The sequence below is a fragment of the Cyprinus carpio genome, chromosome B8 (assembly GCF_018340385.1).
Source record: "Cyprinus carpio isolate SPL01 chromosome B8, ASM1834038v1, whole genome shotgun sequence".
Lineage (NCBI taxonomy): Eukaryota > Metazoa > Chordata > Actinopteri > Cypriniformes > Cyprinidae > Cyprinus > Cyprinus carpio.
Genome location: NC_056604.1, coordinates 25,313,468 through 25,337,468, shown reverse-complemented (window position 1 = coordinate 25,337,468; position 24,001 = coordinate 25,313,468). Strand labels below are relative to the sequence as shown.

General features: G+C 36.8%; 1 long non-coding RNA gene across 1 annotated transcript; it reads right to left on the bottom strand.

The window, feature by feature from the left end:
• Window positions 1–369: 369 nt before the first annotated feature.
• On the bottom strand, window positions 370–10,449 carry LOC122138285. Its single transcript, XR_006155470.1, has 2 exons — window positions 9,782–10,449; window positions 370–5,489 (listed from the first exon to the last, which is right to left on the bottom strand). It is a non-coding gene; the product is annotated as an uncharacterized LOC122138285 (long non-coding RNA).
• Between the last annotated feature and the right edge of the window lie 13,552 nt (window positions 10,450–24,001).

The window sequence follows — 24,001 nt, the reverse complement described above, 5'->3', positions numbered from 1 at the left end:
TCTAAGGACTATGTGGTTGTTGAAGTGTCTAAAGTGCATTTTGTTACACTGGAGTTTGTTATGGTTGTCATATTGTTTTTTCGAGATAGAAATAATGGGGTGATGTGGTGTATTTTAGTATTTTTATATAATACTGCAGTTTTTACTAATATTTTGAATGACCCTTTATTTTATTTAATATTTAGTATTTTTTTTTGTTTTATTTTTTTTTTTCAATTATAATTTTAATAATAATGTATAACTTATTATTATTATTATTATTATTATTATTATTATTATATTATTATTATATTTATTTTTTTGTAATTTTAATTAACTTATTTTGGTTGGTTGCCAGGGCAACATTTCTCATTCTAGGTTATTTTTTTATGTAATATTAATTTTCATTTTAATTGACACAAATGTTTTAAATAGTTTTAGGTAACGATAATAACCCTGTTGATGAGGGGTATCTGTATCAGGAAATGTTGCAAGCCAGACCTGAATATGTTTTTCTTGAATGAGCACCTCAATCTCATGTTTTGCATTTTGTGAAGAGGATGCAAGTGAAGTTTGTTTGCAAGGGCATTGTGGGTCAGTGCAAGGGTGTTCATGTGTGGTTCCTGAGGCATCTCAAATGATTTTAAACACTTGGAATGCAATTTCCAGTTTTCAGTGTTTGTATCACTCCATTTATCCATGTTCACAATGATCCAGACCAGAATATGTGAGTGGTGTGGAGCAGAAGTTGAACAGGGAGTGCATTGGTGGGATTTTGCCTCAGGCAAAGCAAGGTTTTTGGAAAACTGGAGTATATGTGTTTGCTCGGAGCAATCCTGAAGCACAGCCTGCGGCTTCTTGTCTACAGCTGAAACTCAGCCGTGCTGGTATTCATTACAATAGCACTCCTGTTTGTCTAATATCGATTATATAGTAGAATTTCTATCTTTCATCTGTGATGAGTAGCATCAGAAATATCTTGTTATTATCATATACAAAGTAGACTTACTTAGTAAGTAGACTTACCTTTCCCCTTTAGTCTTCGCTGGTGTGCTGCTCTCCTTATAACACTGTACAAATGACTCTTACCAGAAATCCCTTCACTCCTCCTGCCATTTTTGACTGAGGTTCTTGCACCGCAGTTTGCATTCATTGATCAGTGAGTTGTGTCCATTGGAAACCCACCGACAGCAATGAATGTTTATTGCAGTCATTATTGGGCTAATACACCCATACTGCTCTTTCCAGATCTGTTTCTAGATTGCTCCGCTTACGTCGTTTTTTTGGCCACCCTCAGGGTACAGTCAACGGTCGATGGTTTGTTACAGAAGCTCAAAACTCACCGACAGCGTTGAATGTTCACCAAGGGACCAGCAAATCTTGTAGGACAATGGGCCTTTTAATGTAGACCTACTGTAAAAGCACCAGGTGCGTTTTGGTAGAAAGCTGATCAGAAGTTTTACTTGAAGTTGGAATGGAATTAAAGTCAACATGAAATTGTGAAACTAAATAAACAAGATATTCAAAAAATAGTTGGACAGCATTGCTTGGAAAACTAAAAACACAACGATGTTGCTTTTTAAACACCCCATGATATTGTTTCTGTGACTTGTAATCATGTTTATTGCGTTTGTAGGCTAGTTTACAAACAAGTTGAATGATGATGACTCATCCTGCACTACAAAGATTTTGGTCCAATCAGATGCTCTTTAGAATGCGAATGCCCCGCCCCTAATACCACATGCAACTGACTGGCAAGTAAAATATTTAACGTCTCTCATCCAAACTTCCCATTTCAACTGGAAATACATCAACACATGACTAAAAGTGGCATTCATTAAACAGTTTCATGGGGTCTTTAAGAAAATCTGAAGACTAGAATACGACAAACACATCACAACATGAGACTAAATACAATTGTGAGGTTAAAACCCAATAAACCTGAGCGATTCCTGGCTTTTACTGTTCTTTTAATGTCTCTCTCGATCTCGCCCTCTTTTTCGCTGTCTCTCTCTCCAGGCCTGTTCTCTTTACCCTGATCTGAACCCCCAATCTGTGTTTCCTGTGTGAGAGCTCTTTGAGGCAGGCATGCATTATTAATGCACGCTCCCATTTGACTGCTCCAAACTACACAACCAATCCCAGTGACTTTTAAAGGCACTATATGCTGTCTTTTTTTCTCCAATCCCCCCCCCCCCACTCGCTTCTCTGGCACAGAAATCAAGAGGGCTGTGTATGTTGGGGGATTTAAAAAATCCCTGATTAGAATATCATGCGAGGTATGAAAAATGAAAAGAGAGTGTAACTCTGCGCGGTTCGTATGGATGGGCATTTGACATCATTTTATGGCATAAAGAAAGAAAATGTTTAAGGAAGGAAACGTTTAAGGCTGCAGAACTAATCAAATAGTCAAGGTTACGATTACGGCTGCAATTAAGCGTTTTTAGCTGGAATGGCTTTTAGCAGTCACAGACATGCCTGTTGAGCACAGGAGTCTTCAAAAGGGGGTACTTCTGGAGACAATTATTGTTGGATATGTTACTAATTTTTTGTAAAAAAAAAATTAATAAAAAATCATTGTTATTGTGTATATAACAACCAACATTGTATATTTAATTGTGCATTCTCTTATTTTTACATTTAGATTGCCTTCATCTAACACTCATTTAAAATAACTCTTCGAAAACATTAATAATTTAATAACAGGTTAAATATACTTCATATAGAATATAACTATATTGTACTGTTGTGATGCATAAATTCACTTGCAGCATTGATTTTTTGTGTGTGTGTGTGATTTATTTAGTCAAAATGGTTTTATCGTTATCAGCTATAACATGAAAATAATTACTAGCTCATCAGTATCGAGCAGAATTTTAATATTAGTGCGTCCCTAACCTTTTGAAAAAAAGAATTGCTCTTAATTCTATTGGTTTTGCACTTGTAGTGTACTTAAAATCTTAAATGTATATATAAAAAAAAAAAAAAAAAAAAAAAAAAACTGTACTTACAGATAATATTAATGAAACAAAAAGCCAGTTGAGTGTACTTAAAAGAGAGCTTGCTTTCATGACTATATTTCTTAACACACAAGTAAACTTTTAAAAAGTGCACTTTGTAATAAAATTTTGGGAGTACTTATGAAATTTAAATATAAAGATGTACTTAAGTCGTACTTAAGTGGTGTAACAAAAGGATACATTTTCATCTAATTGCAAGTAAGTGTCCAAAACAATACATTTAGATGCACTTGAGTACATTATTTTCAAAATAGTACTCTTTTTAAAAGTATACTAATGTATTTTCACAAGGGTACCAAAAATACAACATGAAATTAAAGATAAGAGGATAAAGGTAAATTAATTAACTGTCCCTCCAATATTAAAAGTATATGGCTCATTTTGATGTACAATGTACAGTATCATATTAGTTCAAAGTCACATAAGACTGTAAACTTGCACGTGATTGCAGTATTGTTACATTTCTTGCTTTCTGTTTAATTTCATTAAACTAATTCAGTAAAAGCTAATTAATACAACTACAAAATCTATGATTGATTACAGTATGACAGAAGTCATAAATGTGAATTTCCCCCTCCCGATAATCATGCAACCCTAGCTGTATTAACGAATACCATTCAGATACTGACTTAAACTAGGTCTTTACTGAAACTAAGCACTCTAGTGTTGGGTTAATACACCTGGTTTCAGCTAAGTGGAACGGTTTAATGGCTGGTGGCCTGAATATGTGTGTGTTTGAGAGCAGCTGAAACCCCCAGCCTTGGTGAACCCCAGAGCAGACTCTGAACACACCTGCTCACGCACCAACAATGGACGACAAGTGGACTGGTTGCACGTGTTTGAAAAGCCTCCATCAACAGCAAGCGAATGCATGGTAGTCTCTCTATCCTCTATTAAAAATGCAAACACATTAGCACACGATCCTGATTTCCCTCATTCATCTGAAGCACGCTTGCTTACAGCGTCGGACTGAAGTGCACTCGCTGTACATTTGGCACTATCGCTCCATTCCAATAACCAGATCCGGGCCATGAAGCATCTGGTTTGTAAAGCGGCGAATGGGAATGGGAACTTCCCCTTCTGATAGCGCAACCAGCGAGTCTTTCAGGCCGCACTTCCTGCCTCCCGCTGCTAGCTGTGTGTGAAGAGGGGAAAATAGACCTCAGGCACCCTCTTCCACTTTTACAAGAGTGTAGGAGTGCTGAAAATGACCAATTTCACACCACTGCAGCATTCATTTGAGCAGATATGCCCACAGACTGCTTTAGCTGCAGCTAAACATGTCTCCTTTTTGAGGCTTTGAACTAGGAATACACTGATATTGAAATTTTAGATGATACTGATTGCCGAAAATGTATATATTTATAGCCAGTATGACTGCAGATATTATACCACAGTTTTGAATAAATATGATATTTTTAAATATATACAAATTATATAATAAATAATTTTGTTTCTAAAATACTCCTATAATTTGGAATCAGTCTTTGATGTATTGCATTTGCTCTCTTTTCTAAGTCGGTTTGGATAATAGCATCTGTTAAATCCATTAATGTAAATCATTTCAGAATATTATTTAACTTCTAAAGTTATTGCTTTCTTTTTTTTCATTGGTTTGTCTCGTTTTTCTCGTACTTGTGCCAAAGGAAACTGCAAAAATATTCTTTCCAAACTCTCCTCGTCTGCCATTGGTCTGACAAACCAAAATACCTGCTTTAAACTATAAGTGTCTCAAGTGACATATTTGTTGAAAAATAAAATCACCCTTATGTCATTCCTAATCTATGGTCACATACTGTAAGTACAGAACAGCGTGGCGTGAATGTTCTGCTCAACAACTTTTAGAACAAATTAAGTCATACAGGTTTGGAACAACATGAAGGATGATAGAACTGTCATTTTGGGTGAAGGATCCCTTTAAACTGGAATAGATCAAACATAAAGACACACTTCAGCCTTAAGTGTCTCAAGTGAATCAAGTGATGAAATATAACAGGACACTCTCTTAAAGCATCATTTAAATCGAACACAACTAACCCTGCTGTGTAAAGACCACAGGAAAGAATCAGAAGCATTTGATCTGTCTCTCTTCTCACTCCTTCTCTCATCACTTCAGCCATCCATCTATTCATCCTCATCTCTCATCCGTCTCTCTCTTTCTTTGAGAGTTCAAAGACGGTCTCTCCTCTCTTTTAAACCCCCCACTCACCCACCCACCTCCCCGTATCTCTCCTCTCTTTCATAGCCCGCTGGTCTAGCCCTCATTAGAATGGTGAGGACTTGAGCTGCTGAATATGTATACCGCTCAGGAGAGGAGAGGAGGGATTGTGGATTAAGGGAATGAAAGAGGAGGCTGCCGGGTCTCTGATGTTGGCCGTGACATTTCCATGATGGCGGCTGTCTGTCGGAGCTCATTGTTCGGAGTCAGAGCCAAACGACTTTCACTTCTCCATCAGTGTGTATCTTCATCAGTCAAACTCATGAGGCATTCTGTGGGAGAGAGAGAGAGAGAGAGAGAGACAGTCACTTAGACACTGACCTATTTACTGCAAGTTTTAAAAAACAGACACCTTTGAAATGAGGAATGCACCAAACAAGACTGCATTGATATTCCACAAATATTTAGGTTTCTTCTGAACCAATAAACCTAAATATTAAATAAATAACAACTGTATATATATATATATATATATATATATATATATATATATATATATATATATATATACATACACACACACACACGTATATATATACTGTATGTGTGTGTTTTGGCTTTTTTAAGAAATGTAAGATAAAAATTAAAAGATTTTGGTGGAACATTCTACATTGATAAAACATCTAATGTAAAATTCAATTCAACATTCAAAATGAAAGACATCATCATTAAATTCTGGATACAAATAATGACTTATCATCGTATCATATTTGTTTGCTGATTTGCAATTGGCTTTCTTTCTTGCATCTATTTGCATACTGAATTTTAATTGGTCTTGTAATCTTGTAAAGCCTAAGTGTATTGCCTTAAAAAAAAAAATAAAAAAAATCAAGGCATGTATTTTCTTCCAGGAAATGCAAAGTTATTTTCATACTTTAGTGATAGAAAAGGATTAAAATGAAATGAAAGTAGCTGAAATCGATGTTCAGTAAAACCATCAAAACTCATTTTTTTCTATACATAGCTATTATTTGAAGTTTAATAAAGCATAAAGTAACCTTGATGAGGTGATACGCCACTAAATTAGTGTTTGCCTAAAGATGTGTGGAGCCAAATAAAAGCTTAACACACATATACACACAAACACACATACTTGATTTGGAGGTTTAATCCGGGTTTAATCTGTTCCGTAGTCACCACGCTGCCACAGTGTTTGCTTCAAACTGAGGCTAATCTCCATAGCTCGCGTCCGATTGCTCTTTATCGCCACACACACACGCGTCTCGCTAATGCGGCTATGGAAAAGAGTAAAATTGATACTCTCAAGCTGTGGGGCAATTACGATTACTAAATGCTGATGTATCCCTTTGTCCGTGTGTGAGCGAGTTACTGTGTCTACTGTGTTTGTTTTCACATCACCGTTAATGTCAGTTATGATATGGCAAGTTATCAAATGACGTCAATTAAACATGGAAAATGTGCACATCCTATCCGAGTTGATGTGACAAAACTTGCATTATAGCGAAAGGCCTCGGGGTCAACCGTCTTAAGTGGTTTGCATACATCACCATCCAATACACTCGATAAACGCTGCACGTCCGCGACACTTAGCTTGACTTTGCTAATGAGGCACTCGTAAAAGTACTTAACGTAAGCGTTTCCCTGCATTTTGAGAAAGATGCTGACACCCTGACGATAACTGCGGGTTGATCTTAAAGGAATCAGGAGGCTTCTCCGTTCACATTTCAAAGAGCGACTAAAGCTCAGTGGATTAGAGCGAGCAAGCGGTTTGACAGGCCCTCGGAAAGCATTAACCACAGCGCTGGCAGTGCCACAGCTCCGACTCTCTTCCCTTTGTGTGGGTTAAGAGCATTATCATACACGCTCCCCTTCTCATGCTGCCGTCTTCACTCCCGGCTCCACTGTTTCATCTTTCTCTCACTCCCGTCTCCGCTTGTCTCGCGCACACACACACACACACTCAACCACACACCTTTCGTTCCTTCAGCGAGTGTGAGGTGCTTCAGTAATGCGTTACAGAGAAACTTCAGTCCTTATCTACTGCTGAGGCTGCAATCTTCCACAGCTCAATCCCTTCCTGTGTCTTTCTCCACATCACTAAATGGATTTGAGCTACTTGACATAGACAAACAAGCAATGAACAAACTAGGTGCAGTTTTTGACCGTTTTTATTGATTTTAGAAGTGAATGGGATAGGTGCATGTTGCAGGCAGAATTCAAACCTAAATTTCCCATATGAGAGCCACTGCTCTGACAAAATAGGCATTTTTGTTTGCGCGGTCTAGGAGTAAGTGGCACTGACAAAGGACTCAAAGGATTTGAATGATACCTGGTTAAAAATGGATTCACTTTATGATCCAAGACGCATTAAACACTTAACCCTATTAAAAGGGTAGTTGGCCCCAAAAGACTTTGTTTCTTCTGTGAGTTGTTTTGAAGAATGGTTTTGAAAAACCTTTTTGCTCTGAAAGGAAGCCTACCCACTATTTCTTCTTAACTTCAGACAGGGCAAAAAGGTATTTCTTTACGACTTCACACACTCATGTAGGCTCTGGCTGTGAGAAGACCATAAACTACTGAAGGATTGTACGACTTACACCTCAAACGGCCGCTGAAACAGTGCATAGATGATGGTGAACTCGTAATTTCACCTCCACAGTGTCGTAACAACGCGACACTTGAAAGACTGACGCGATATTTACAGCGTGTCATTTCTCTGAACATGCGTTTTTCTCAGTTCGATCTGTTGGGAGAGAGCAGAGGAACGGCGAACAGATGTGCAACACAACCGTCATGCTAAACCGCAGCAGCACATCTGTGATGGAGGGGCGCCGTAATCTGCAGGTCCGGCTAAATCACAATAGGCTGACCTATTCTCTCCTGTCTGGTGTGTAATCAGAGCAGGGGTAAGGGGGGCGAACAGGATTCCCGCCGATGGATTAGGCCGCTGTATTAGATTGAGAATGAAAACGGATGATCAGAGGAAGCGTTTTTTTATGTGAGTACATGTTACTCAGACAGGTTTTACAGCATGTTGCTCGGGGTCTGCCGTGTGAGCCCTTGGTCGGTGGGTCTGATTAGGGCACTCTTCCTCTCCACCTTACAATCGCATCAAAGACTTCCATATCCTGTCCCACACTCTCCCGCCCCGACGTCCCATCCCCCCAGACTCAGAGCTGTCTGATAATCTTGCGCACAGAGTGCGTGTGCGTGTGGAGCTTTGTATTGGCTGGCTGGAGACTGTGAATCCTTTTTTTCCCAAGTGTAGGACTTGTCTCTTCTTAATTCAAAGGCAGAATGGGGGAACGTCAAGCAGTGATATGATCTTTGACAGGATTTTTCGTGGCAGATCAGTCAAATGTTCTGTGAGTGAAGGTGGGGGGAAAGGTTGTGTGAGTGTGTTTGTGTTCCTGCCTGTATTGGTACAACTGAACAAGACTCTACATGTTGGGTAATTCACAGTGTCTGCCATAAACACTGTCTGTATCCTGAGCAGGACATTCTTGGACATAAACACGTTTTATTGCGTCAGACTAGTTCCTCTGAAGATTAGAATCACGCTGGTGTTGCTGGTTTGTTTGATTATCCAGGAATAAATATTTTCAACCATCGGCTCGTTTAACTATTTAGTGATGCTTTGAGGACTCAATAACGCGCCTTCTTGTCTCTGTGGATTAAGACCTTTGGACAAAAGCATTGGAAAAATAGGCAGACAGCATTTGCTGTCACTCAATACATTCCTACCCTTGTGACCCCCACCCACACGTACACACACTCGCACGCACAAAGAAAAAACACAGGCTCCTTGTCATAATTACAGACCTTTTCCCTCCCTCTTGTTTTAGCAGTTAAAGTGAACTCACTGCACTCTTTTTTTTTTTTTTGCCTTGTACAAGTCTGCTGATCACACCCCAGCACAAACCAAAACAGTGAAAATCCAGCTTCATGCAGCATCAAACTCTTTGCTCCTTTTCGTATTTCGAGAGCAAGAGTCTGGCAACCTCTAACCCTTAGGGGCCCCATCGCTCACCCCATCTTTCTTACTCTCCCAGCAACGGGCTGACCCCAAACAGCTCCAGGCCTCGATGAAGCTCGGCCTAGTCTGTCTGGAGGGGGTCTGATGCTTTTGTCTCACTGTCTGCATTTAACCCCCCCACCACAGACACCTCCTCACTTCTGAACACTTTCGGCGACATCGCACCGTCCCACAGTGGACCGGATGGAGAAACTCTCCAACTAGGACAAGGCCACGAAACCTGCCACCCAGCTCATTCACAACCCTTTCTCATGTCTGTCCCAGTAGTATGAGTAGCGGGGATAGTGGAACTAATAGGGATCATCACGGTTTGTCTCTTAGACGGCTGTCTGGACGCGGTCTGGCCCGGGAGCTTTGCGTGTGAAAAGCATAAGCCCTCATTCAGAACTCAGATAACAGAAAAGCAAACAAGCACATAACGGCGGAATGCACTGAATTAACTCTGGCAGAGTGAAAGCGCATGGCACACCACCGCGTCACACTCAAAATGACTTTTGAGCCACAACAAAGGGATATAAATTAGAAAAAAGAAGAGGTTAGGAAGTGAAATGAGATTAAAGTACTTACCCCTCACTGTAAGGTCACCAGAGCCCACTTGCTGTTTTGAGAATAACGATTTTAGTGACCAAAAATTTTTTTTTCCTATCAAAAAGTAGCTTCCAAAATCTTAAGTCCCTTCTTGAGTGCAATATGAGTAAACTTCCAGAATAATCAGGCTTTCCTCCGTACATTTTTTTCCCTCTCTCATCTTTCTCTCCCTCTCTCACACTCGTTCGCCCCCCCTGCATTTGCTCCCGAACCCACACGCAAGCACACGCAGTCAGTTACAAAGCAAACTGTAGGTACACAGAGTCCTCAGCCGGTCCCACACACACTCACAGCCTTGTCTCAGGCTGCTGGAACGGGCTATATATGACTCGGTTGATGGACAGGGGCACATTCTGTCAGGTGACAGAAAGAAGCTCCTCCTATTGGCTGGCTGAGGCCAGCCCCAGGGCTAGAGTGCTGCGATTGGCTGCTTTTTAGGTTGCTGAAAGAAGAATCTCTCAGTATTCCAGACTACTGTTCTGGCCGGGGTAGGGCAGGACTGCTGCACTCTGTCAGTCCTAACACTAATCATTGTGAGCGAGAGCGAGAAAGCGAGCGAGAGAGAGAGAGAAACAATTTAGCTGCTGCGGACAAGAATAGTCAGAGTTGCAAATCTTGTGTGGCTACTTTGCCTCAATAAAAGTGTCAAGTAGTGAGGTTTAGGAAGCAGGGATGTTGGTTGCCAGCTTCTTTCAGTGCTGTGTTTAATGCAAAAGAACAAATACAGAAATAACACACAGAAAAACCTGTTTTGTTATTGTTATTGTTACAAAATGGAGGACAAATATGGCCTGTCTTCAGAATTGCTTTAAAACAACCCAAAATGTTCTCTAGTCTTTTATTTAGTTTTCCGTCTTTTCTGTTGGTAAATTAAATGGTTCAAGTTTTGATTTTAATTAAAGCATAATTTTGTCAGTAGAGTGTTTTCTGATGATTGGCTTTTTGTTGACAGTTATAAATATGAGATGAAAAGGAACATGACAATAATTTTTAAAATGCGGTTTATAAAAAGTAAGTTAATTAGCTCACATAAAACCATCATGTGTATATATAAATACATCAGTGGCGTTCCATCCATATAAGCTGTGAAAACTCTGCATACCCAGGCCATTTGAGAGAATAAGTTCACAGAATAATTCATACAAACATGATTATAAGTTGATCCCTTGTCATTTGAAATGTAACTTAAAGCTTAAAGAGTTAGGAATAAGTACGTAAAATGATTTATTTGCCAAACGGCAGTAATTTTCTGTAAATCTACGTCAGTTACGAAAGCTTCCAGGTGAGTGGATTCTCCGCAGCTTTGGCGCCTCCACTCTATTGCTGTGACTCATCAGAATTGTAGCGCGTTCTCATTGGTTTACTGGCCTGTAGTTGATTTCATGCGTGGGGTAAGGTGTCCACGAAGCGCTCGCCCAAGCGGAAAAATGCACTGTTGCTGTCAGATCTCAATTGCCGAAAATCACATTGTGTTTGATGCAAAAACAACTCGACTAAATCAAAGTTTGCCTACCAATGTATGAGAGGAACACAGCTTTTACTCTCAACCAAACTGACATTCCTAGCCAATCAGAACATGAGATGCACATAATAATATCCAGTTGCTGAGTCGCAGTCCTAATGAATGGAAAAGAAGCCTGGGTCTCGAGCATGACACATTAAAAAAAGGTCAAAGATTTCCATCTAACGTCATATTTACATAGAAAAGCTATTTAAAAAAGCAGCAGAGCTTTGTAAACAGATTAGCGTAATCACGTCATCTCCATAAGAACGATATGAAAACTCAAAAACTATGAAAACTCACTTGTTTTGTAACGTAAATCATTTAAACCTATGCCAACACAGGAGAATACATCAACATATTTCTAAATATGCGATTTATTGTACATCACTATTTCGAAATAAAAGTTTCTTACATGTGGCCAAATATTAAAATTAAATGGGTTTAAACGTCATTGAATCGAATGAAACATCACTAGGCCGTTGGGGCTCTCTTCAGGTATTTGTTATAAATATAGGCAGATTACATTATGTATTTAACAGTGTAGTTCAATAAAACCATGTACTTGGTATTGATACTTTATTTGAGGCCAATTATTATTGCTTCATCGTTACTTTATATGTAAATATAGTCATATTAAAGCCCATTTTTCCACTTAGTTCTATTTGTATTACTAAAAATATCAGATGACTCACTTATCAAAATAATCAGTAGATTACTTGATTAGCAAAATAATCATTAGTTAAGCACTAGATTAGTTAAACATTTCAAAATACAACTGCAATATTTTACTTGTTTGTGATTAAACGACAAATATTTTGCCATTTGAACAGTTCTTAAAGTATTAAAATATTGTCTCGTTCTAGTGAACCAAGTATCTGCATTTTGTCTCACCTTGTGAGCTAAGTGTATTGTCAAACCCCTAGTGTCTATGAGCACGATAAAGCTCATAATTTGCCAAGTGTATGATATAGCTTTTATCCTTCAGGTCAAATCATATATTCATGAAAAAAAAAATCAGTTTGAATAAGGAAAGCGATAACTTTGCCATGGTATCCTTTCAAATGGTAAAGCTGTCACAGTCATTGCATTTTTTGCATGTGCCGCACTTTATTTGTACCATTTTGTTTTATTAGTTCATTTATTAGAATTTGAAAGCTAATAACAATATTGATTGATAAGTGAGATCTGATTTTAGTTCTTGAAAACCAAAAATTATTGCAAGTCCTGGAATTTTATTTTGCAGTATAGGTTACCAGTTCTTGGACCATTGTAATGTTTTTGTTGTTGTTAATTGAACTGAACTGCAATTTAATTTACCATTATTTCTTTTGAACAAAACAATTTCAGAAATTTCATGTTTTAGATGGTAGGTCATCTTGTACACTGTCAAGGACAAAGCTAACCAGCAAAACTTGATATCAAATGCATCCTAAATGTTACATGTGTTTGCGCCATATTGTAGTGAGTAACCTTTCTTGTTATTGCTGTTTCAAATATCCCACCATAATCTGTAGTCTGAGCCTGTCAAGGGCTAATGGCAATGGCAGATACGTTACTAGTTAGTTTCAAGGAAAATCTTTTTCTTGTTTTGTTTGCCAAATAACCCTGTGTATGTGTCCGTCCCCGCATCCCACTAACCCCGGAAAACAGTTCAGGCTCAGGATTTTTTTTTTTTTTTTTTTTTGCTTTGACCCCAGTCTATTTACTTTTTCATATACAATATTTGCTAATTTTGTGTATGTAATGGCATATAATGACAGTTTTGTTTATATATATAAATAAATATACTTTTATATAAATTAATACTTTTAAATGAATGAAAAGTTTACAATTAAATACAATAAAATACAATAAAATATGGTTGCTGTTGACTATAGTGATTGCAATTTTAGTAAAATGGACTGAAATTTTTGTCAGAACTTGCGACAATAAAGCACTGTCTCAATATTAAAACTGCAAATTAGAAAATCGTCCATCATATCTGTTATCAGCTGTGGTAAAAATAATTTTCAGTTTTCGTATCAGCCATAAATAGGTACTTCGCTACTCAAAGACTTTGAAATGTCCCCCTCCCTACATGTTAAGTTGGTCTTTCTCCCTCAGCCTGGTTTTATAGTCTGCTATTGTTTCCTGTTGCTGTTCAGATGTTACAGATAAGGCCGCAGTCGTATCTCCGAGGTGATGCGAAGCGCCATCACGCTTTATTCTGTTCCATCCATCCTGCTCGATGATGACGACAAAGCCACGCTGGGACCGGAACCAAATGCTTTCATTCTTATCTGATAACGTCTTGCCCACGGCCATATAACTCCTTTTCCTCCTCTTGTTCCTCTTCTCTCCTTTCTGGTCCGCAGAAAAGCAGGCCTCTGTTGAGATGTGAGCATTCTCGCCACGCCTTTGCATCCAAATGCATGTCCATATGCATGATTGTGTGGCACAGGGAGCAGTCAGATGGAATAGATGTGAGTTGTGCCCAAGATGGCACCCTGATGCCCCCAGCGTAAACAGAGCATGAGTGTGGATGAGCAGGGCCGAGGGGCGGGGGCAGCCGAACCGTAAAATCATCTCATTAGTATCCTCTGATTGTCACATCCGACTGAGGCTGATGTGAGGAGATTTCTAGGCCCATTTCTGCCGCTTTGCTCTCTGAGCGTTGGCCTTATCCTGCTTCAGCTTCACTTAGCAGAGCATTAGATCTTCGCTCAGATATGCTTCCTCCCCCGTGCTTCCTGGCACAGGGAGTTGCAACGCAGACATGTTAATTGAATGTAAACCTAGCTGTAGTTGTGTACGCAAAGCAGGGTTGGAATCAGCTGCTGATTTGGGTGATGAAATGTGGAATTTGCTAACATACTAAAAAGCCCAATTTCTGTTCTATGAGGATGGACGTGAGAGCTGCGAAGTGTCACGATATTTAGCATGATTTTCCTTTCTTTAAAGGGATAGTTCACCTAAAAATGACCGTTCTGTCATTATTTAATCACCCTCATGTTGTTTAAACTGTAAGTGACACAAAAGAGGACATTTTGAAGTGTTACACTGAATCCTTTCTATACCATTGTGTGATATGTGACTTGGCTGGAGGCTTTAAAAGCTTGGTCTTGAACCTCCTGTCCTGTAAGTTCTTAGTCTCATGTGAGGAACAGATATCTTGCATTGAGGTTCATTGAATAGTTCACTCAAAAATGACAATTTTGAACCCAGTATCGAAGAAATGTTGAAGTGCTGGTCGATTTTTTATTTTGGTGTAATTATGTTCACATTGTAGTGTGGACTGTGAAAATTGACTATGAGGTATTTGAAAATGATGCATGCTTAGTCATGTGACACATACTGTATGAATAGATATCTGCATATATACCATTATTGTTCTGTACGCTTTTTACTTTATAATAGGACAGTGTAGAGGAGACAGGAAGTAAAGTGGGAAAGAGAGGGAAGAGGGATCGGGAAAGGTCCTCGAATCGGGAAACGAACTCGGGACACCCGCAGAGCAACGGCACAATATCCTGTAAAGTTCATATCAGTCCTGTAAAGATGTCAGAAAATGTATTCGCAATTGCTGTCCTGTGGCAAAACATGAGGGTAGTAGCATTCAGACCATACATAAGATGGTGATTGTGTGCAACCTTGATGCATGGTGAGATATTTTGCTAAATAAAATGATCCTGCCAGAAGATTATATATGTTCCATCTGTATCATCTCAGGTTTTATAAATGCACAGTAATAAAGCAATAAGCCCCAAGAAACCATGGTTCACGGGGCTTATTGCTTTTATAAAATGGTTATTCCATATATGTAGTAAGGTTTCACAGAATAAAACAGAGCAAATAAAGTGTAATGATATAAATAAAAACAGTTGGTGTTACCAAAGGTGTAAGTTTGTAGTGTAATTTACAACACCTTCGAATGCGGCTCAACCAATCAGAATCAAGGACCAGAACTATCCGTTTTATAAGGTGAATTTAAAATTTTCAGAAGTTTCAGTGTGGATTAGAAAGCTTTGGAAAACGCTAGTGTGGACAGAGAGAGTTTTCAAATGTATGCTGATTAATGTAGCTGTAGTCTTGGATGATGCATTGTTTGAGAAATGAATTAGCTAAACAGCTTCCTGAAACCGTTGTGACTTTGTTGCACATCTGCCACTTAAACTATGTTGGTCTAACAAAAATAGAACTGTTGTTAATGATGTCAAGTGTTGTTAATGAGGTGGTGCAGCAATAACTTATTCTAATTAATCGGTTGAGATCAAATTAATCTAGATTCAAGAATAACATATTTTGTTAACCTAGTTAACAGTTAAAGTGGTGTAAATGACTAGTTAAAAATCTTTGTAGAAAAGATAAATGAAATATGAAGGCAAATATTGCACCATCTTGTCTTAAACATGAAGAGTTAATTTGCAAAAAAAAAAACAACAACAACAGATAACTCCGTTAACAATTTTAAAAATCATGTTTTTCATTGTGCATTCCAATTAATCTCAATCAAACTGCAGTTGGGTTATTTTATTGTGAGTTAAAAATAAAATAAAAAATACAGCTAACACAATAGAACAAAATAAAAAACATGATCACATAACAAAAAATGCAATATTTTATAAAAAACAAAGACACAAAAAACCCCCAGAGTAATCTGTTTTTGCAAATAAACTCTATCACTTTCACATATCCTATATGTTCAGAAATTAAATAAAATAAGAAAAATTCTAAATATTTCTTGGCCAAAATGTAGACATTTTGCTTTAGAGCTTAACTTAAAAAACAATTTAAATTCAAAATGACAAAGTACATCACAAGTAGTTGGCAATTATTAAACAGTAAATGTTTAAAAAACAAACATAAAACCCCAAAGAAAATAACAGGAGCTTTCAGCCTGTCACTAGCATGAAAACATCAAACATACAGTACTAGTTTTTGACACGTTTTTGCATTCCACTGCATTCTTTCCATTGTTTTTTCTTTGTAAACATGCATTTGACGTACACGTTTGACCGTAGCACTCGCATTCCGTTACTTTTGCAGTGATAAATAAATAAAACCATGGCAGAACAATACAATTTATTTATAAACAAAAGGGAAAACTACCCAGCCCTAAGACTGCCAGCTCTGCACTGCATTAGGGGTACTGTAGTTTAGAAATATAATTCAGCATTGGTGAGAACAAAGGCGTTTGGAGCTGCCATACTAGGCTTAGTGTTCTCTCTCTCCACGAACACATTAAAAACAACATCTGGGTCGTCTGGGGCAGTGCTGGCCACATGTGCAGCCAGAGTGAAGTAATCTCTGCTCGGCCTTTGTCTCAGATCAGAAATATTCACATGATGAAATGAAGTGTTGCATGCTTTTTATTACAAAAACATTTGTGAAATTGTATTTTATACATCATGGATTTGAATAAATGTTTAGTTTTTAAACTTTAAAGATATGTACCTTAAATAAAATCTACAGATGCAAACAGATGTGTTTTTGCACACACTGAGACAGAAATCTTTGCTTCAGTAGCTCTTACATACACCAAACTTTCACCAGTTGTTTTCCTATCTATAGTTTTTACAGAGGAGTTTGTTCATACACTGAAATTGTGTGAAAAAATAATTTTCACTCAGAAATTGCTAGTAATTTTTACAATTACAAAGAAATGGCAAGTAACAGACTGAATTAAACATGAAATTTTGATGTGTGAAAAAATAATTTTCACTCAGAAATTGCTTTAAAAAAAAAAAAAAACATGTTTTACAGTATACATAATTTTAAGATTTTAATAAGATATTTTATAACATGTTTTTTTTTGTTTATATGTTTTTTTGTTTAAAAGATTTCTATGTGGCTTTTAAAATATCACATAAAAATAAAAAATAAAAAAAGGAACTGGAAGGAAATGCCAAGATATACATTCTAAAAAATGAGCAATTAAAAAAACAGTGAAATGCATTAAATACGGTGGAAAACCATTTGCCAAATAATTTCCTTGATGTACAAAAAAAGCATGAATTTCCTCAACAGATGGTGTGACTGGATAACTGGGTAAACGAGTCGATGTGCATTTTGTCTGCACACACTTACAGTACGTGCAAGAAATGTATTTTTATTTTTATTCTATTTTTTACAAATAAAGACCCACAGCAGCTTCCATTTTCTTAGTAATCCAGTTTTCTTAGGTTTATAAGGAAGTTACAGTTTTATTCTTTTCAACTCACTGGATAGAAACGGTGCTTTATTTGAAAATGTTTTATTTGATATTCCAATTTTTTGAGCATAAGTTAAATTGCCATCTTTGGATGGAAACAGCTATATAAGTATTTTCTGGTTTATTGAGTGTTAAAAAGAGATATCCAGAATCCCCTGAAAAAACAATCGCACAAGTATTTAGAACCTGGCCTTATCCAGTGTTCAGGTTGTGGTTTGTTTCTGGTTGGAACGAAAGTGGGTTGGTAAACATCTCTCCATCTGAAACCCAAAGTAGACAAACAATAACAGGGAAGCGCTTTCTCCGGTTCAACCTTTGCAGACTTCCCATCAGTCAAATTCCCATTCCATTCCCCTTCAATTAGAGCGTCGCTCAACAAAACAAATCCTACACCCAAGTCTGCTAACTACACATACTAACACACCCACTAGAAGTGGGGATAAAGATGAGTTCCTTTATTTTTTACTAAACATAAGAGTTAGTCAAGAGTAAAGATTGAGGGAGGGGGAAGGGACTCGAATTCCCCCCAAATGAACCCATTGATCCTAAAACACACTCTAAAAGTGATTGGCCTCTTCCTGTTACGCCCCAACTCAATGAGGGCTAATGTTTAAGAGGCTCTGTGCAAAACACAAAGTCATTCCAAGCTTTCATATTTGGATGGGGACGAGTTTTGTTATGTTTTTGTGGCCCTGTGGCCTTTGAAGCTTTGAATGGTTATCATATCTGAAGTGTTTGGACTCTTGCTGCTATAGATTGGCCGTGTGCTCTCTCACTTCAGACAATTTTATCAGTGAAAGTCATGCTACAGAACTTGTCTCCCCCAGCCAGGCTAGATGTGCTTTAGCCGGTTCTTTCTGCTCACTTATTGCTTGGGTTTTAGATTTTGGCAGCAGTGGCGGCTTGGGCGGGAATGAGAGACACATGTCGAGCGCTGAACCCTGCCTGCAGTGAGCTGGATTATTTCAGGGAAAACCCTCTCCTTAGAGCACATTTTTACTCGACTCTGTCACCAAGCAGAGTCCTGCAGAGATTCACGGGCCCTGCCGCTCATTACGGTGTCAGCACAATCGACTGGAGACTTGGCAAGCCACGAATGATGTCATAACTAAAACGGTGTACGATTGAAATTTTATTACGCCATTATTGGACAAGAGTCATGGAGTCAGATCAGCTGTGCTGGCTGCATTGTTTAGGAGTATATGCAGTGATTTATTAGTAGTGTTTGCAACTCTGGAAATGTACAGAATTAAAAAATAAAAACAAAGCTATACATTTATTTGAAACGCTATTTTATTCAAATGTTTATTTTGAAATAGAAATCTTTAGTAACATTCTAAATGCATTTACTGTTCATTTTGATCAAGTTATTGCTTACTTGCTGAATGAATTTAAAGTATTCATTAATAATAAAGTGTTAATTTTAATATATAAAAGAATTATGCATGTGTTCGCCTGTGGCAATATACAAGAGAGAACCACCACAAATTCCTGTGAAAAATAAAATAAAATAAAATAGTTAATAAAAAAGGTGATCTACCAAAGAGTGAATTATTATTCTGTTAGCGTTTGAGCTTGTGTTGTCTATGAGCTTAATTTCCTACATTTAAAGAGTTTGTTTTTGATTTCTAAACAGTTTAGAGTTTATCTAGACTAAATAGCCCCAAATTCACACTTTTGTTGTTTATTTATTGGATATTAGTAAAGTTTAATTGAGCTGTAATATTTGAAATAGGCTAATTCACAAAATAAATGTGCTAAAAATTTAGACAAGATAAAGTTTTTTTTAAAAATTGAAAATTCCTGAACTGTTTGGCCAAGTACGGTTTCTATTGAAGTTCGAATAAGGAAAAAATAACAAAAGCAACAACTGTGATTTGTTGGAATGCTGAAGGTAGACATATAACAGACAAAACTGAGTGATTTCAGGGGAAGAATAAAACACTTTGTTGAAATGCTATGATCTTGAGTAGTTTATAGTGTCACAGAGTCATACACATCTGTGAATCGTGGACGCTTTGTTTGTTATTACATGGATAGACAATGGGACGGTTTCGGTGGAATGTGATGTGAGCAGAGAAGCACGTAAAGCGAACACAGATTGTTCTCTGGCACTATTATCCCATCAACACAAAGAAACATATATCCTAACAGTAATTCCACATTTAACACAGAGCATATTTTTTCTCTCTTTGTATGAATGATCTACATTTATAGGGATTGTAAGGGAAACACATCACATTTTCCTGATCCTCTGATAAATCAAAAACTACATGTTTAATCAGAGTGAATAAAAAAGAGTTAAGAATGGTCAGCTATACACTGATAACAATTTTGTATCCTTTACACAACTAAGAGAAAAAAAAAATTATTTACCCAGCTTCCATTTATTTATATACTTTCAGATATGGAACTTGACAAATTTGTTATTTGAGCTTAAATTATCTCAGCTGTCAAACTTATCCTGCTTATCTAAACTTCAATCAAAAGTAAGGCACGCTTAGAATTGAGCCCAGGTATGTGTTATACCCATATATTGATTTAACAATATATTGATAACTATAGTCATTGCAGTTAATTGCTAGACAAATGTTCTAAGATCTCCACCCAAAAATCTTTTATTTTGTTTATGTTTTGAGCCATTTGTCAAAATGGCTTTATGGCTGTAATTAGCACTAATGATTTCATTCACTGATCATCTAGATCTTGTAATGTTAGACAGATTTGATCTTGTGGTTATAGTTATAAACCTGATGAGATCAAATAAACTTTGTCTAAATATTGATTTTGGGACTCAAGGAAAGTCTTTCTGTTGCCGTAGTGAAGTGTCATAAATCAGACTGTCAAAATTCCCATCTTCCATTATTACTGGCAGCTAAACTCCACTTTAAGATGAATGCTCCAGGACTGTTTCCAGGTCTTGGCAATGGACTGGATAAGGCACAAACGTTAATAGAGAAGTCAAAGGAATGTGTGTCAGACTGTTTTGTGAACAAACATTAAACAAAGGAACATTAAAAAAAAAATTTAAATGCTCACCAAGGTTGGATTAATTTTATTAAAAAAACATAAAAATTGCAATTTAAAATAACAGGTTTCTATTTAATTATATATTTAAAAACATTTCTGTGATGCAAAGCTGATTTTTCAGCATCCTTACTCCAGTCTTCAGTGTCATGTAATGCTTCAGAAATCATTCTAATATGCTGATTTACTGCTCAAGAAACATTTCTCAAGATCATCAATGTTGAAATTGAATTTAATATGTACCTGCTGAGCAGTATAAAATTTAATAGTTAACTTATTATGCATTCAGTGGCATTGTATATTCTGAGAAATTCTGTTAAGGGAGTAGAGAGAGAGTAGCTGAAAGACATTTATTCTAGGTCACAATGCAATAATGATCAGTAAAGCACATAAATGAATAGGGATTGGTGATCTGCAGAAATCCAGCAGGCTCAGATTTTGTGAGAGCATGAATCATTTGCTCACCTTGTAGTTATTTACAAGCATGAAATTCTTAAAAAAATCACATATCTAAAACTGACTTAAACAAGGAAATACCATCTTTTGGAGGGGTTTAACTACAGCCCTTCACATTTCACACACTCCGCATTCGCAGAATTACTGTCTGCTTGGTTTTTAACAGCATGTTTAATGACATTAAAGTTGTACTAGTTTGCAGCCCTTCAGTCACTCTTTGAAAGATCTTTGGGTGTTGATTGAGTGGATTTAAAGATAGTCTCCTCCGTTATGTAAACTGCCACTTATGATACTGTGACAATATAAAGTTTCAAAAGACTGTTTTTTTTTTTTTAGTAAAATAACTCACTAACATTCCACACGCATACTCATAACCTGTTATTGGTGTAACTAACAAAAAAATATTTTTTAATGCAATCATATAGGTATGGCTAACTTTCTGTGATTTCAACCAGTTCATCGAAAGACCTGTTGGTCAAGCCTTTGCTCTGGCAAACATGCATTTGTCATCAGTTTGTCTACTAAGGGGCCGTTTACACGACAACATTTTCAGCCAAAAATGGGAAAAGGTTTGCCAGTTGAAACACATCATATACAACATATAATCGTCACTTCCCTACAGGTACTGTTTACTAACAAGGTGACAGCACCAACTACTGGCCCGGCATACGTAATAGAGCATTTTTGGCCATTTTCGCTGATATGTGTAAACGTGAATCGTTTTGAAAATGTGAAACAAGGGAAATACTTTTCCATTTTTGACTACATCGTCGTCATGTAAACGTAGCCTAAAATCCTTCAGTGCTTGTGTGTACTGCTCAGAAACTTCATGATCCCTGACATGTTCCCCACCCCCAACACACAGACACACACAAGGAACTTGGGGCCCCCTAACCGCATCCTGCAGCTGTCTCTCGAGTGACAGACTCGTTTCAAACTGTTTTAAACTCAGCTATTACCTTTAGCTCAATGAGACCAGCCCAAACCGGCACATGCTGTAATATGGTCTGATTTGTGCAAGTTTATAAACAAACACAAGAAAACTCTAAAATGGGAATCAGTCACATTTTTGGGGGAAATGTCTTGAAACTAAATATAACGTTTGCTGCAACTCTAGTGGACACTAAGCGATTATTCTGTTTTTGTGCTTTTCTAGTTTTCCTAAAGTAAATTGAACTTGAAAGTGAACTTACAATTTTATGTCAAGCACAAACAATTTTTTTTAAGTTGAAACAACACATTATTACTTTTCTAGTTTGAATTTTAGGGGTGTAACGGAACACAAACTTGGCGGTTTGGTACGTACTTCGGTTTTGACGTCAAAGTTGGGTAAGGTTTCTTACAGCAGGAGGAAAAAAAAACTATATATATATATATATATATATATATATATATATATATAATATATATATATATATATATATATATATATAAAATTAAACAGTGGTTTAATGTACAAATAGCTTTTTCTTTAAATAAATTGAATTACAATTAAAATTTTCTTAGGGATAAAAATCTACCTCAGGTTCTGCTCTAGCCCCTTTACATTACTATAAGGTTACTAACAGAGCCTAAACATGCCCATTCAGTTACTATTTATTTTTAACTATAATAATCAACACACAAACTAAACATTTGTATTCAAACATGTAACTTGCACATAATGCAGTTTTTTAATTAACTTCTAAATTATAAAATTTCTATTTAATATTGAAATACAATAACTTAGTGGCTGTCATAACTTGTTTAATAAAAGATTTATTTAAACATACATTAAATAATTAAGACATCACTAACAGGTAAAGTAAAATATAATGAAGTATATAGTCTAATATTTCTCAAAATGTTCTTCTCTAGAATCAATTTCTCTAGCAAATAACGAGCTGTAGACACTGATGACTTGCCAAATGAAATGCTAGGTGACATTTTGTTTACAGATTTTAATGACCTCTTTCCATGGTTGAAACACTGATTTAGCGATTACATGAGATGTTCATTCATGTTTATTTTTGCGTTAAAACTAGTAATAAAGAGGAACGAATGATCGCGGTTACTCTTGCTCCTAGCTGCCGTTAGATCTGAGGTGTTTATACAGCGATCTGTCACGCCAAAGAGCGCCTATTGTATTGTATTGTCTGAATTTCCTGAAAAAAATGTAATGATTTGTTCTGTACACAAGCGTACCAAACCGAAAGACCCATACTGAAAATTTTCGAAAATACGTGTGCCGTTACACCCCTAGTGATAACTAATCACAACATTTATTTTACATTTATTTTTAAAGTTTTATTTTTAAATTGTTCTTTTTTTTTTTATTTTTTTTTTTTAAATTTATTAACTCGGGGTGTCTTCTTAGACTCTTTTCACACATTTTACACTTATTAAAATTCATTTTCGTCAGTCTGATCACAAGTCGACAATGCTATAGTCAAGTCACCTTTATTTATATAGCACTTTATACAATACAGATTGTTTAAAACCAGCTTTACAGTACTAAAACTAAAATAATTATTCAGTGATGCAAACAAAATTCAATTTTGTTGTAAAGCAGCTCTAAAAAGACAACAGTAAACAGTCACTATTCAGTTAAAATCAGTTCATTTTTGATTGAGTTTGGTTTAATAACTTTGTAAAGTCCATCAATTATGGAATGAGTTCATTTCATTTCTAAATTAGTTGACAGTGATGTCATCATCCTCAGTTCACTTCTCATCCATAGCCTCTGTGCAATCAAGTCAATAATATTGCTAAATATTAACTGTCCCCAAATAAGCAAGCCAAATCTACAGTAGCAAGGAACCCAAACTCCATCGGCGACAATAATGGAGAAAAAACTTTGTGAGAAACCAGACTCAGCTGAGGACCAGTTCTCCTTTGTTATGGTGTGCCAAAACACATGGATTACAATCAGGATCACCTTTACCATTTGTATATTTTCCATTCCCTTCCTTTCCCTGATTGCTTGAGTGCAGTGTTATGGCTTTGTTTTATCATATTCATGCAGTGCATTCATGTTAAAATG